At 38.2% G+C, this 15,499-nt stretch overlaps 1 protein-coding gene and 1 pseudogene across 1 annotated transcript in view; one reads left to right on the forward strand and one right to left on the reverse strand.

The window, feature by feature from the left end:
* PIGK (phosphatidylinositol glycan anchor biosynthesis class K) overlaps positions 1-15,499 on the forward strand; it is a 114,259-nt gene that overhangs the window by 13,110 nt on the left and 85,650 nt on the right. The gene's annotated exons all lie outside the window — the stretch shown is intronic.
* On the reverse strand, positions 8,675-9,225 carry LOC114671930 (alanyl-tRNA editing protein Aarsd1 pseudogene; annotated as a pseudogene).

The raw sequence follows: 15,499 nt of genomic DNA on the forward strand, positions 1-15,499 counted from the left end.
TTATTTAGGTTTGATTTATTTAGTACCAGTGAGTCAGTGTGGAAAGAGCTATATAGTTAGATATGACTTTGAAATCTGGCTTTAGTGATGAATTTTCTTAAAGTCACTTTACCATACTAAGCTTGTTTCTCATTTGTTACATGGTAATAATAGTTCCTTCTTTCAGGATTCAGCACTTGCGGTAAAAACAAATAGAGATATGCATAAAGTGCTGCAGAAACAGAAAGGAAGCAGTGAATGACTCAGGAAACAAGGTTATATTACAGTCTTTGTCAATAGATCATTTCAGTCTGAGTAACTGACAAAACTATAATTTCCATATTTCATCTGGAAATCATGGCAACTAGATAATATTACTATTTTAAAATTACATTAAGTCTGAGAAGGAGATTGATTTGTTATATCAAGTGTATAGATATAATTCTTGTCATTTGTCAATTGGTTTTTCTCAAATAGGCCTATGTAGTTACCTTTTGGTCTTTAACTGCTCTTGCGTCTATGCTGGATATACTCTTCTAGAGAATCACTACGCATGGCTTGGCAATAGGTTTTTTTTTTTTGGTAAGTTAATCTTTATTCTATGAGTCAATCATTAAGATACGTTTAAATGATTTAAGTTAGATTTGGAGGGAGTTTTTAGGAATAGACAATAGCAACAGGATGTATTTTGTACATTATGTTTAATGGGTTTGTCCTTAGGTTTCTGAAGAATGTTATTTAAAAGCTTATTTCTCTTTCAAATGATTGCTTATCTATAGTTGTGTTTATGAAGTCTTTGTTGTGGGGTAATTAAGGATTTAAACAGTTGGTGATTTAAGCCATTTGTTATTTAATAAATAGAAATCAATAGAAAAGATTCTGCTCAGCTTCTGTTGGGTAAATAAATATATGATTTGGAAATATTTTATCAGTTGTACAAAGCAAGCACAGTTTGTATTTTAAAAGTAAAAATACTTATATCCCCTAAATTGTGTTAGTCTAGTGTTAGAAAATGTTAGTGTGATATTAAAGACATTTTAATAAATAGGTTGCCAGAATTTTGTAATATTTCAAAATATTGACTCAGGGAAAAGGGTTATTAATGGTTCTGGGAGAAAATACAAAGATACACTCATAAGACCCTTGTAAGTGCTCTCTAGCTCGAGTATGACCAGTTTCTTATCTAAGTTCCATGCAGGTGAGGTTTTTGTACTTTGTGCCCACACTTTTTCTCCAACCTTATGGAGATTCTGTTTTTATTTGCCTGGTTTTAACTTCTTAAAATGTTTCATTATTTTTAGATAAATTTCTGCCCTCAAATAATTGTTTTGTACTAAATCCCTGTTTAGCTAACTTCAGTATGTTTAGTATGATTAAGATGAAGAAAAGGCATTAAGTAGGGTTTAGGTTCTAAGGTTAGTATGTGAAGCAAACATTGAGCCACAATTACTCCTGAAAGATTCTCAAATAGCACATAAATTACAGTTTAGTATTTTCTTTCATCAGGTCTACCACAGCTAGTTTTTCCTCCAGTGCTATTACTATTTTCTTCGTTTGCACACTGGCTAAAGTGGTTTACTTATGATTAGGGCCATGTTTATGAAAAAATACACATATCTTTAACCTGGAATTGTGTTCCGCATGCTGTGCAAAGCGCATGGGAATTGAGGCCAACTTAGGGAATGTAGAATCATAGCTCCCATCTTATGTTTATTCTAGGGAATAAATGCATTTAGTATTAGGTTGATAGACATGATCTGTCTCTGTCACTCTCTTTGGGCTCAGTGCATGAGATTTAGGTCACAGAGTAAAATGTCTATATAATTTTTTTTTTAAATACCATTTAGCTCTACTACAGGTTGGATGGATGTGAGTTCATGTAGTGATCTCTGTCTGATGCATTGTTTCTATAAAATCCAATAGCTTTTCTGAGTCCATCTAACACTATTTTTTTCTTATTCTGTATTTCAATCGTATGTGAGATTAATCTTCCTAATTTAAAGCTTTTATTCTTTATTTCCCCTTACTCAAAGCTTTTTAGAGTATTTAGAAAAAAGTTCAAATCCCTTATTCTGGTACTCAAGACTTTTTGCAGTCTGATTCCAAATCTGACATTCTGATCTTTTTAGTTTCTATCTCTTATGCTCCAGCCATTTTCTTCCTAGTCACTGTATTGTCCTTCATTACCTTGCACTGGTCGCTCACCTACAGTTCTTTCCTTTCTCCTTCCCCTCTAGTTTTCTGACGTCCAGATTCAATCCATGAATTCCCTGAAGCTTTCTTGGTCTTTCTTGCATAAATGCTGTATTCGTACCTCTCTTTTGGCACTTTGTTACATGTGTTGATCTTATGTCTTCAAGGCTGGGTGTTATACTATGTATTTCTCACAGTGCGTTCTTTGGTATATTGTTGCAGTAAATGAGTGAATGAATAGTGTGATAAAGACCTGTAGCTAAGTAGAACTTCATTAGTCTAGATGAGAAAGGAAACTTTTATGAATACCATTTACTTATATTCTCTTAATCTTGTATCTCAACCCCCACAGAGCTAACAGTGCTGTATAGTCAGGTTTTTTTAGTCAGGTATTTTTGTGTGTGTGTGTGTGTCTCACTCCATTGCCCAGGTGGGGTACAGTGATGTAAACACTGCTCACTGCAGCCTCAACCTCCTGGGCTCAAGTGATCTTCCCGTCTCAGCCTCCCAAGTAGCTGGAACTACAGGTGCGCACCACCATGCCTGGTTAATTTTTAAATTTTTTTGTAGAGTTGGTATCTCACAATGTTGCCCAGGCTGTTCTTGAACTCCTGAACTCAAGTGATCCTCCCACCTTGGCCTCCCAAAGTGCTGGGATTACAAGCATGAGCCACTGTGCCCAGCTATAGTGGATTTTTTTTTCTTGTGTTTTATCTTTGAGACAGAGCCTTGCTCTGTAGCCCAGGCTGGAGTGTAGTGGAGCAATCTTGGCTCATTGAAGCTTCCGCCTCCCAGGTTCAAAGGATTCTTGTGCCTCAGCCTCCTGAGTAGCTGGGATTACAGGTGTGTTTTTGTATTTTTAATAGAGACGGGGTTTCGCCATGTTGGCCAGGCTGGTCTCACACTCCTGGCCTCGAGTGATCCACCCACCTTGGCCTCTCAAACTATTGGGATTACAGGCGTGAGCCATTGTGCCTGGCTATAGTTGATTTTTATGAACTATCTTCTAACTTATTCTTGAGGGATCTATGGCTGGGGCAATCTTACCAGGGCACTACTTGCCCAAAACAAGTTACCCTCAACCTTACATATTACCATTTAAGTTCCTTCAGGATGCATTTGTTTCCTTTTTGTCTTTTGTCCCTTTTAACTTCTTTCCCAGTTAATAGCTATTAGAATTAGAAGTAGGAGCTATTTGGTCAGTTATGTAAATTCTGGTAATGTTTCTGTAAGTAGAAAAAGTCACTAATTGTTGTTATTGTTGTTTTTTAAATCATGTTGATCGTATAGCTTTTGACTATTGCTCTTTATGCTGCTGTGGATTTGGCCTTATAAGTAAGAGGGCATTGTCTGAAGTGGAGCGTTAATAAACTGTTTAGCAATCTTACTGTATGGTAATTCCTTAAAATGTTTCTTTAAAAATGCTTGTGGCTTTCTATTCAGTAACAGCAGCCAATATGGATTCTTCTTCCTCTCCTGTAACACACATTCACTATCCATCATAATTCAGAGACTGTGTTAGGAATTTTATAATGAATTATTTTATTCCTAGAGACCTTTATGAGAGATTGCTTTTTCCCATTTTACATACTAAAAGTGGTTGCTCACAGTGGTTAAATGACTTGTCTAAGGTCAATTAAATATTAATAAAAATAGGACCACAATTTGAATTCAGGTCTTCTGACTTAATGGCCAGAGCATTACTATTTTAGCACAGCTGTCTTCTCCCCAAGAAATTACAACAATTAATATTTATGTAACATTTATAACTAATGAATTCTTTTAATATACATTGTCTGATTTTATTTTTATGACAATCTATAGATATTAGTACAATTATGCACACTCATTAAATACCTTATTAAATTTCAAAATGTATATAATATACATTGTTTCATTTTATTCTTATGACAATCTATAGATATTAGTATTATTATGCATACTTATTAAATACCTTATTAAATTCTAAAATGTATATATGTTGAATGTGGGACTAGGGGGTGTGTGAAAATAGTTAATATTAAATAAATATAAGAAATGCCTCTCTGATTTTATCATTTTCTTACTTTTTTCATATTTTTATTTTTACTTTTGTCTAAGACTTTATTATTTCATGCTTCTTGTACTTCATGCTTCTTCAGTATTCATGTACTTCAATATACATTGTAGCTATGGTACATGCTTCTATACTTTCACCCCTTTTTAGCTGTTTATTCCCTGCTTCTGGTCCCTTTCCCCCTCCAACTCATCCTACACATAACTGTTAGAATTATTTCTCAGACACTGCTTTCATCTTTTCACTCCCACAATTAAGAACCTGTGGTAACTGTGTTGCCTTTCTAACAAATCCAAAATTTTCATCCAACCTTCAGGCCTTAACTACTACTTTATTAATTCCAGCTCAGTATTTTCGTTTGCTGATTCATTGTGACAACTACTACATGGTTACTTTCATTTGTAGTTTTGGTGATTTAGCACACTTAGCATTTAATAAGGTATTTCAGTGATGAATGAGTGCACATAATTATACCAATCTGTATAGTGCCATAAGAATAAAATGAGATAATGTATATTAAAATAATTTTCTAATTGTAAATGTTACATGAATATTAACTGTTGTAATTCTTGGGGAGAAGATAGCTGTGATATAAGTAAATGCTGTAGAACCTAGAACATCTAGAATACCTTGTGGTCTTTTTTATCTAAATATCTTTTGTTCCTTTGTTTCCCTGTGTGTAGAACTTCATAGATTTCTCTGTCTAGGGAGGTCACTGATTTTATTTTTAAGCCATTACAATTTATTAAAATTTCTAAATATATATATTTTACATTTATTATATTACTATTTTATGTTATTTTAATATATTGATAAACATATGTGATGATTTTGTCTTGTTTTTAATGAACAAAAGGATTTTTCAGTCCTGTAATAAGTTTTATAAATAATTTGCAATGTACATTCATAGTTACTGTGAAGATAATTTTAACTCATGCCTTTGAATGTTCTCCTCTTGTCTCCTGTCACTTCTCAACAGTTTTTTCTTTTTCTTTTTTTTTTTTTGAAACAGAGTCTTGCTCTGTGCCATGGCTGGAGTACAGTGGCCGGATCTCAGCTCACTGCAAGCTCCGCCTCCCGGGTTTATGCCATTTTCTTGCCTCAGCCTCCCGAGTAGCTGGGACTACAGGCGCCCGCCACCACGCCCGGCTATTTTTTTTTTTTTTTTGTTTTTTAGTAGAGACGGGGTTTCACCAGGTTAGCCAGGATGGTCTCGATCTCCCGACCTCGTGATCTGCCCGTCTCGGCCTCCCAAAGTGCTGGGATTACAGGCTTGAGCCACCGCGCCCAGCCTCAACAGTTTTTTCTAAAATACTTCTTGAAAATATAAATAATCGTGTTTGAATAAGGATGCTTATGTATTCTGAACAATCTGTCATTTTATTCGCATATTGGCAGCTGATCTGCTGCTCTACATGGTGTTCCTTGTGGAGAAGTTTATAATATCTTGAATAGAGAAACATTTAGAATAGTTAGGAAGCTGAAATGTGTTCTGAGAACAGTGACAAGGTAAAAGGAGAAGTTTGGCCACTACCTTGATACTCTTATGTTTAGATCATACGTAGGACCAATTTGCAAGTCTAACAAGACCATGAATGGGGTTTATGAAGCATAGGGGAAATTTCTTTATCGATTTGTAAATAGAGAGGAAGATTTTGATACTGAAGAGAAAGATGCTTATTCCTTCAACAATAGCACAATGTCTTTACTACTGTCACTGTCTTTGTATCTGTTAAGTTGATTTCCTTGACTTCATTCTTTTTTAGAATGGTCTTGCCTGTTCTTAGGTCTTGTTCTTCCATATTAATTTTGGAATTGTTTTGTCAAGTTCTTAATCCCTGTTACGATTCTCATTGGCACTGCAGTGAGTTTATAGATTAATTTAGAGAGAAGGGGCTTCTTTTTGATATTAGGTCTTTCAATTTATGAATAAAGTTTATCTATTTAATTATGGGTTTAATAGCATTCAAGTTATATTTTTTTAATTTTTCTGCATAAACATCTTTGGTAGCATTTTAAAAGTTACCTTATTTTTTGTTATTATTGTAAATGGTACCTTTCCAAAAATACATTTTCTAACTTCTGTTGCTGTGTATGCAGTTGATTTTTATATATTGTTCTAGCAACTTGCTAAACTCCTATTAATTCTAATAATTGACTAGAAATTTTTATTTTTGATAGCTATAAAATCTTCAATGAGTTTTCTTCCTTTCAAAGGAATACAGAAGTAATACAGAGCATATACGTGATGAGAATATGAGTGGCTGCAGTGCCTTTCTACTTCCCTTGTTTCTCACTGTGGTGATTGTGAAGTTTAGCAGTTGGCACAGCCTGCAGAGAGTAAGAAATCAGACAGGCCAGAGGAATTCAGAATAGTCTGTAGAACAACTGCTTTGTCACTTAAAATTCTACCTATTGTTACATAAGACAATTCTTCACTGTGCCTGAGGTTCATGTTTACATGTCTTGCTTCTTCCTGTATCACCAGGCCTTCAATAAACCTGGAAATAGCCTGAGAATGTCACTATTCATTTTTTGATCTTGGAAAAATTAATCTATGTTGGCCTGAGTTTTTTCATCTGTAACAATGCTTAGAGGGGAAACAATACTTAAAAGGGGTGAATATTTTTGGTTGGCTGGCCCAGCTGTAATTCCCAGCTTTGTTCTCCTTTGCTTTGTTATATAATCTCCCGAATCAGCCTATCATGTTTTCTAATTACATTGATTGCATTGGTTTAGCATTAACTGACTTGGCATTAATTTAATGATGCCAAATACTAGTTTTATCATTACTATGAGAGTGTTAATTATCGTTAAGAAAGATCATAAAAAGGCATATACAAAACTTAACTCAAGATGGATTACAGATTTTAATGTAAGATCTCCAACTAAAAATTCTAGAAGAAAACTTAGGAAATACCATTCTGGATGCTGGCCTTAGCAAATAATTCATGGCTAAGTCCTCAAAAGCATTTGCAACAAAAAATAAAAGTTGACAGGTGGTACCTAATTAAAATAAAGAGCTTTTGCACAGGAAAAGAAACTATCAACAGAATAAACAGACAACCTGCAGAGTGAGAGACAATATTTGCAAACTGTGCATCTGATAAAGGTCTAATATCTGGAATCTATAAGGAACATAAACAACAGGCAAAAACCAAATAACCCCATTAAAAACTGGGCAAAGGATATAAACAGACACTTCTCAAAAGAAGACATACAAACAGCCAAAAAACATGAAAAAATGCTGAACATCACTAATCATTAGAGAAATGCAAATCAAAACCACAGTGAGATACCATCTCACACCAGTCAGAATGACTTAAAAAGTCAAAAAATAATAGATGTTGCAAGGCTGCAAAGAAAAGGCAACACCTTTACACTGTTGGTAGGAATATAAATTAGTTCAGTTACTGTGGAAAGCAGTCTGGAGATTTGTCAAATAGCTTCAAATAAACTACTGTTTGACCCAGCAATCCCATTATTGGGTACCTACCCAAAGGAATATAAATTGTTCTGCCATAAAGACACATGCACTCATATTTTCATTGCAGCACTATTTACAATAGCAAAGACATGGAATAAACCTACATGCCCATCAATGGTGGATTGGATAAAGAAAATGTGGTGCATATGCACCGTAGAATACTACGCAGCCATAAAAAGAACAAAGATCGTGTCCTTTGCAGTAACATGCACACAGCTGGAGGCCATTTTACTAAGTGAATTAATGCAGGAACAGAAAACCAAATGCTACATATTCTTACTTATAAGTGTGAGAGCTAAACATTGAGTACACATGCACATAAAGATGGGAATAATAAACACTGGGGACCTCTGGAGTTGTGGGGAATGGCAGAGGCTGAAAAAATGAAAAACTACCTATTGAATACTGTGCTTAGTACCTGGGTAGCAGGATCATTAGTACCCCAAACCTCAGCATTACACAACATACCCATGTAGCAAACCTGCATATGTACCCCCGAATGCAAAATAAAAGTCAAATACATATATATATATATAATTTAAATATATAGATATGTAAATATCTAGATTCTTTCTATTCCGTGTATATATATATCTATGAAAGGTCATAAAAACGTAGATGTTTGTAAGTTGAGACATTTTTAATGATGACTTGTGTACAAACGTCACAGGAATAATAAGCCTATTAGCAGGGAAAGGAGAAAGAAGCAGATGTTTGCAGAATAACTAGTCATATTAGCACATTAGTGGCAAAATACTGGAGCCCATGTATTTCCACCAATTGTTAATGTTGATATATCTATAACTACTTTTGAGCTCTAATCTCTGTAAGTCCTTATTCTTGAATTTCCATAAAACTGTGTGCCATTTTAATAGTCATTCTTTTTTTTTTTTTTTGAGTCAAACTATTTTATTGACAAAAAGGTTCCTGTGAAAACAGGAAGTGAGCACCCTAAGCTCTCACTCCTTAGCATTCTGCTTGCTGACGTAGTCCTGGAGAAGTGCCTGTGCCTCTGCCCTCTGGCTCTTCTTGGTGGCCTTGCCCTGAAAACAGCCTTTCTTCCTTGCTCCTTTGCCTTTCAGGACCTCAGCCACCCTGGGCCCCAGGGTCTCCACAGCTGCAGGTTGCCCTGCCAGTAAGGCAAGTCCAGCATCTTTCTCATCACCCACGGTTAAGAACAGGAGCGTCTCCTCTGACCCAATCTCATTGGTAATCATATTCATGAACTCTGAATCACCCTCCTTCCTGTGTAATATGACCACACCTCGCCAGTCTGGATTGTTCCTGAGGCTGTGGGCAATGTGCACAGCCAGGTCTCTGAGCAGATTCAGGTTATTCTTCTGCAGGAGCTTGGTGGAGTTCTGGAGCTTTTTTACTGCTTCCACGTGATCCTCCACTCCACACTTAAGCACAGTAGCCAGTGCTTTTTCAGTTCCATGACTTCTCTCCATCCACTTCAGCACCTGGTTCCCAGCCAGAAATATAGGGTTGGTTTTGTTCTTTTTCCCTTTCTCAGTGCCTTTTTCCCTTTCTTTTTCCCTTTCTTGATGACCTGAAAGTCACCGAGTCTTTTTTTTTTTTTCTTTTCAACTTTTATTTCAGGTTCTGGAGGTACATATGCAGATTTGTTATATGGGTAAGTTGGGTGTCACAGGGTTTGGTGTACAAATTGTTTTGTCACCCAGATGATAAATATAGTACCCAATAGGTAGTTATTTGATCACCACTCTCCCCTCACCCTCCACCCACAAATAGGTTCTGGTGTCTGTTGTTTGCTTCTTTGTGTCCATGTTTACCCAATGTTTAGCTCCTACTTATAAGTGAGAACATGTGGCATTTGATTTTCTGTTCCTGCGTTAATTCACTTAGGATAATGGCCTCTAGCTTCATCCATGTTGCTGCAAAGGGCATAGTTGTGTGCTTTTTTTTAATGGCTGTGTAGTATTTCATGGTGTATATTTTCTTTATCCAATCCACTGTTTATGGCCACCTAGGTTGCTATTATATATCCCTTATATAACAGCAAAGTAGAATGACTTATATTCCTTTGGATATGTACCCAGTGGGATTGCTAGGTTGAATGGTAGTTTAAGTTCTTTGAGAAATCCCCAAACTGCTTTCCACAGTGGCTGAATTAATTTACATTCTCACCAGCAGTGTGTAAACATTCCCTTTTCTCCACAACCTTGCCAGCATATATTATTTTTTGACTTTCGTAACAGTCATTCTGACTGGCATGAGATGGTATCTGACTGTGGTTTTGATTTGCATTTCTCTAATGATTAGTGATGTTGAGCATTTTTTCCTATGTTTGTTGGTTATTTGTCTTCTTTTGAGAAGTGTCTGTTCATGTCCTTTGACCAGTTTTTAATAAGGTTGTTTATTTTTTACTCGTTAACTTTTTTAAGCTCCTTGTAGATTCTGTATATTAGACCTTTGTCAGATGCATAGTTTGCAGACATTTTCCCCCAGTCTGTAGATTGTTTACTGTGCTGATGGTTTCTTTTCCTGTGCAGAAGCTCTTTATTTTAATTAGGTCCCATTTATCAATTTTTGTTTTTGTTGCACTTGCTTTTGGTGTCTGCATCATAAAATGTTTGCCAGGGCCTGTGTCCAGAATAGTATTTCCTTCTTTATTGATACAGCTTTAGTGATTCCTTGCAATTAAAAATAATAACTAGAATAAATATTAAAATATAGTAAAGGGTTAACAAAGTCCGTTCCTTCTGTGTAAGAATTTGACTTGTGTTCACTTTCTAACTTTGTTCCCTTGTAAATACGATAAAGGCAGGCAATGTTGCTTATAGTAAAAATGTTCCTTTATTCATTAGATGACTACAACTGGACTGGGATGAATAAATGATGAATGCCTGAGGAGAAAGATGTATCTTTGGGCTTTCCTGAGTGCAGTGATTCTTATAATTGAGCCTGTTCCTTTTAGACATCCTGAAAACTATATTTATGGAGTTGCTACATAAGGCACAAAGTCCAGTGTGGCGTGAGGCTTCTATGCAAAGGTGGATGTTCTGCTCAGCCATTGTAATTCTCATTTCCTCCTACCTGAGTTGTCACTGGAAAGAACAAAGCTTAGGAGAAACACACACACACACACACACACACACACACACACACACACACACACACACTCATACCACACTGTCAGCTAACAGTCTGATGGAAACTGTTCTTACTCTGTCATGTTATATCTAACTGTTTAAAAGAAATTAAAAGGATAAGTGAAATTAACATCTGTGAAAAGAATTTGCTTTCTTTGGAGGAAAGATATTTCACAGAGTTTTATATTCCCTTTACTGCTGTCCTTCAAGGATGTCCTAGACAGGCGTTAGTGCTGCAGCTGTCCACTTTCAGGTGGTGCCCACGTATTGTGCAGAACCATCTGTGAATCAGCCCCTCGTCTTCTCTTCCTCCCATCAGCTGATCATAGGGACCTCCCTGTGAGGCCATCCATGGAGGCTGGGGGAGAGAAGGCAGGGTGGCAAGAGTGAAGACCGTGGGCATTTGAGCCACTTCCTCACATAACTAACTTGTGCCTTCAGTACCTGCTCGAGCCCGATCACGTATATACCATTTCCATTTGATAATAGAATGCTGCTGTGCACGACCCATTTTATGGCTGGAGGGGTCATAAAGCACCCAGTTCATGATAGGCAGTTCAGGTCGCATGGTGACTTGATAACGCATAGTCAAATGTTCTGTTTTCACCAAAGCCCGGTAACAGGCCAAGAGCTGTCTCTCAAAAGGAGAGTAGTTATCTGCAGAAGATGGCACGGCCTTGCTCCAAAATCCTAGAGGCCTCCGCTGTGGTTCACCTATGAGGGCCTGCCAAAGTCTCCAGACAGCATCCCTGTTTGCCATTGACACCTCAGGCACCATTGGATCTGCTAGATCAGATGGCCCAAGTGGCAGAGCAGCTTGCACAGCAGCCTGGACCTGTTGCGGAGCCTTCTCCTGTTCTAGACCCCACGCAAAACTGGCAGCCTTTCGGGTCACTCGATAAATGGGCCAGAGTAACACACCCCAGTGAGGAATGTGTTGCCTCCAAAATCCGAGTAGGCCCACTAGGTATTGTGCCTCTTTCTTGGTTGTAGGAGGGGCCAAATGCAGCAACTTATCCTTCACCTTAGATGGAATATTTCAACAGTCCCCACACCAATGGATCCCTAGAAATTTTACTGAGGTAGAAGGTCCTTGAATTTTAGTTGAATTTATTTCCCAACCTCTGGCATGCAAATTTCTCACCGATAAGTCTAGTGTGTTTGCTAATTCTTGCTCACTGGATCCAATCAGCATGATGTCATCAATGTAATGGACCAGTGTGATATCTTGTAGAAATGAAACGTGATCAAGGTCTCTCTGAATAAGATTATGACACAAAGCTAGAGAGTTGATATACCCCGAAGTCAAAGTGAATTGCTTCTGGTGGGCCTTATGGACAGGAATGGAGTAAAAGGAATTTGATAAATCAATGGCTACATACCCGGTACCAGGAGATGTGTTCATTTGCTCAGGCAGTGAAGCCACATCTGGTACAGCAGCTGCAGTTGGAGTCACCACTTGGTTAAGTTTATGATAATCCACTGTCATTCTCCAAGATCCGTCTGTCTTCTGCCCAGGCCAGGTGGGAGGGTTGAACAGAGATGTGGTAGGACTCACCACCCCTGCATCTTTCAAGTCCTTGATGGTGGCACTAATCTCCACAATCCCTCCAGGGATGTGATACTGTTTTTGATTTACTATTTTTATAGGTAGAGTCAGCTCTAATGGCTTCCATTTGGTCTTTCCCACCATAATGGCCCTCACCCTACCAGTCAAGGAGCCAATGTGGGAGTTCTGCCAGCTCCTAAGTATGTCTATGCCAATTATGCATTCTGGCACTGGGGAAATGACAAGATGAGTCTGGGGATCCACTGGACACATTGTAAGTTGGACCTGAGCTGAAACCTTATTAATTACCTGTCCTCCATGAGCCCCTACTTTAACTGGAGGACCACAGTGACATTTTGGGTCCCTTGGAATCAATGTCAGCTCAGAGCCAGTGTCCGGTAGTTCCTGAAATGTCTGATCATTTCCCTTTCTGCAATGCACAGTTACCCTGGTAAAGGACTGGAGGTTTCCTTGGGGGAAGGATGGGAGAAAGATTCACTGCCTAAACTGTTGGTTATGTAGTGGCATCCTTCCTCAAGGGGACCCAGCCTCCCCTTAATCCCAGGGATTCTGGATCTGTAAACTGGCTCAAGTCTGCAAATTGATTGAGGGGCAGTGATTCTCTGTTTTTATAGTTCAAATTAGTTTTCTGTCCATTTGACCTTGAAGTTTTCTGCTTGTATGAATTAAGTAAGAATGCAGTAGGCTTCCTGTCAGTTTCACTTCTAGGAACACTGTGATTAATTAGCCAGTGCCAGAGCTCTACACAAGTTAGAATATTCTGATTGCCACTTTACCTTTGCTGTCATTAGAGTAGCTATGCCTACCTTGCCTTTGACAGTTGAGTGATGCTACTTGGCCCCTGCCACCTTGGGATCCAATTATTTCCACTGTATTTAAATTTTGTGGTTGAGTGACTGCGGTTCCCACTGTTAGATCTGACATACAGAGAAGAACAATTACAGGGCTCTTCAACAATGCAGTTGCTGCCCTCACAAATCTGTTTCACAAGGCATTGGTCAAGGATATGTTTTCTGGATCCTGCCCACTGGGATGAATAGGTCTAAAGTGACTAATCCACTCCACTATCCCAATCTCCCTAAACCTTTGGGTCCCTTCCTCTACATTAAACCAAGGGAGATCAGGCATTTCCAACTCTCACAGTGGGCCGTCTTTTAATCCATATTTCAGCTAATCAAGCAAATAAATAATTAGAACTCTCCTTGAGCTGCAACATTAAATGCAGAGACCCTGCTTAGTGGGCCCAAATCAATAAATTCAGCTGGATCTAACTCTGTGTTGCTTCAGCTATTATCCCATACCCTTAATGTCCGTTCCCATGCCTGTTCTCCAGATTTCTGTTTATAAAAATGAGAAAACTCAAGCACTTCTAGTGTAGCACACCTCCTCATGGGTCACACTCTCAACCTCACCTGTAGGGGCCTGCCAGGACTTTTGTTATAGGTCTAAAAGCAAACAGGGGTGTAGGGGGTGGCTCTTGAGGAGAATCAACATTATTTTGTCTGACAACTGCCTCGGGGGAGGCCATTACTGTTGCCTCAGGCAGTGCAGGATTTATCTCCTCAGACAAAGGTGGAAAGGCTGATGGCAGCATGGGTCAGGGAGGGGATGTTGCCACTCCTGAGGATGGGGAAGCTGTTTCTTCTGGCTAAAAAGGTTCATCAGAGTTTACAGACTCCATGCCCCCAGCTTCATCAGGGTCCTCCAAACATCCCCATTCCAAGTTGCTGGGTCTCATTCTTTTCCAATCAATGCCCTCACTTTAACAATAGACACCTGGCGAGGCTGTGCATGCATTTTTCATTACAGGTCAGCCACTTGCTGATAAGAGCTGTGTCTGTTTTTCCACAATTTCAGCTCTTTCTCTACAGGAGGTAAGACTCTCAGTCAGGGCAATCTTAGCAGATTGGAGGCTCAGTATCTGCTTCTGAAGCCGGGAGACAGAATCCCTGAGTTCACCTTTTTTCATCACTTATCCACCAAGCTTAGGAGCAACCATCCAGCTTCATTATGTTCCTTGGTTCTCCATATAAGGTGAAAGGTATTATGTATAGATTGTTACTAAACTCCTTGCCTCACATGAGCAGGGAATCAGGTGTGTCAAATGCATTTATTTTGCATAACCATCACAACAGTTTATGTCAAGGACTATCAGTGTTCTCCATACTATTAGAAGTAGAGTCCTTAGCATTTTGGTTACTAATCATATTAAGCAGCCAACTCCAGAAACCCCAAAACCAATGAAAGAACTCCATCCTTAATATTCTGTTCCTCTAGGATCACTCCTGGTACTAAAATCTGTACTAGTCAAGGTTCTCTAGAGGGATAGAACTAATTGTCTGCAAATATATATAACACTTAATAAACTCACATATATATGTGTATGTGTGTGTGTATAGATAGATAGATAGATAGATAGATAGATAGATAGATAGATGGATAGATAGATCCTGGGTGTGTCTGTGAGGTTGTTTCCAAAGGAGATTAACCCTTTCGTTTAACATTTGAGTTAACATTTGAGATTGCGAAAGGCAGACCTACCCTTAATCTGGGTGGGCACCATCTAAGCAGCTGCCAGTATGGCTAGAATATAAAGAAGGCAGAAAAATGTGAAAAGACTAGACTGTCCTAGCCTCCAATACTACATCTGTCTCACCTGCTGGATGCTTCCTGCCCTCGCACAATCCAGTCAAGTTGACACTCAGTTGTAACCATCACAGGAGTGCTCAATAAATGTTAGCTATTATCTTTGTTACACTCAACCACATGTAACTTTAAATATGTGAGCCTATAGCTAGCTAGCTCTACCCTCATGTAATTTGTCTCTATGATAACATGTCTGCTTACTGATGAGTCTTACTGTCTGCAGTGCAATTTTCTCAGTTTTTATTTCTGATAATACGAGTATAAAATACCTAGAATCATATATCAAAGAATGCTAATTGGTCAACATTTGGCAAATTGAAAGTAATTCAGAAAATCTTGATGGTCAAGCGTCTGTGGTTAGTAGATTTATTACGATGAATTTCACAGTGCATTGGTGGCTAGAGTTATTAACTTGAAGATTCCTCAAGAAGTGGGAGGGGAGGAGGAAGAAA

Source organism: Macaca mulatta, chromosome 1 (genome assembly GCF_049350105.2).
Source record: "Macaca mulatta isolate MMU2019108-1 chromosome 1, T2T-MMU8v2.0, whole genome shotgun sequence".
Taxonomy (NCBI): domain Eukaryota; kingdom Metazoa; phylum Chordata; class Mammalia; order Primates; family Cercopithecidae; genus Macaca; species Macaca mulatta.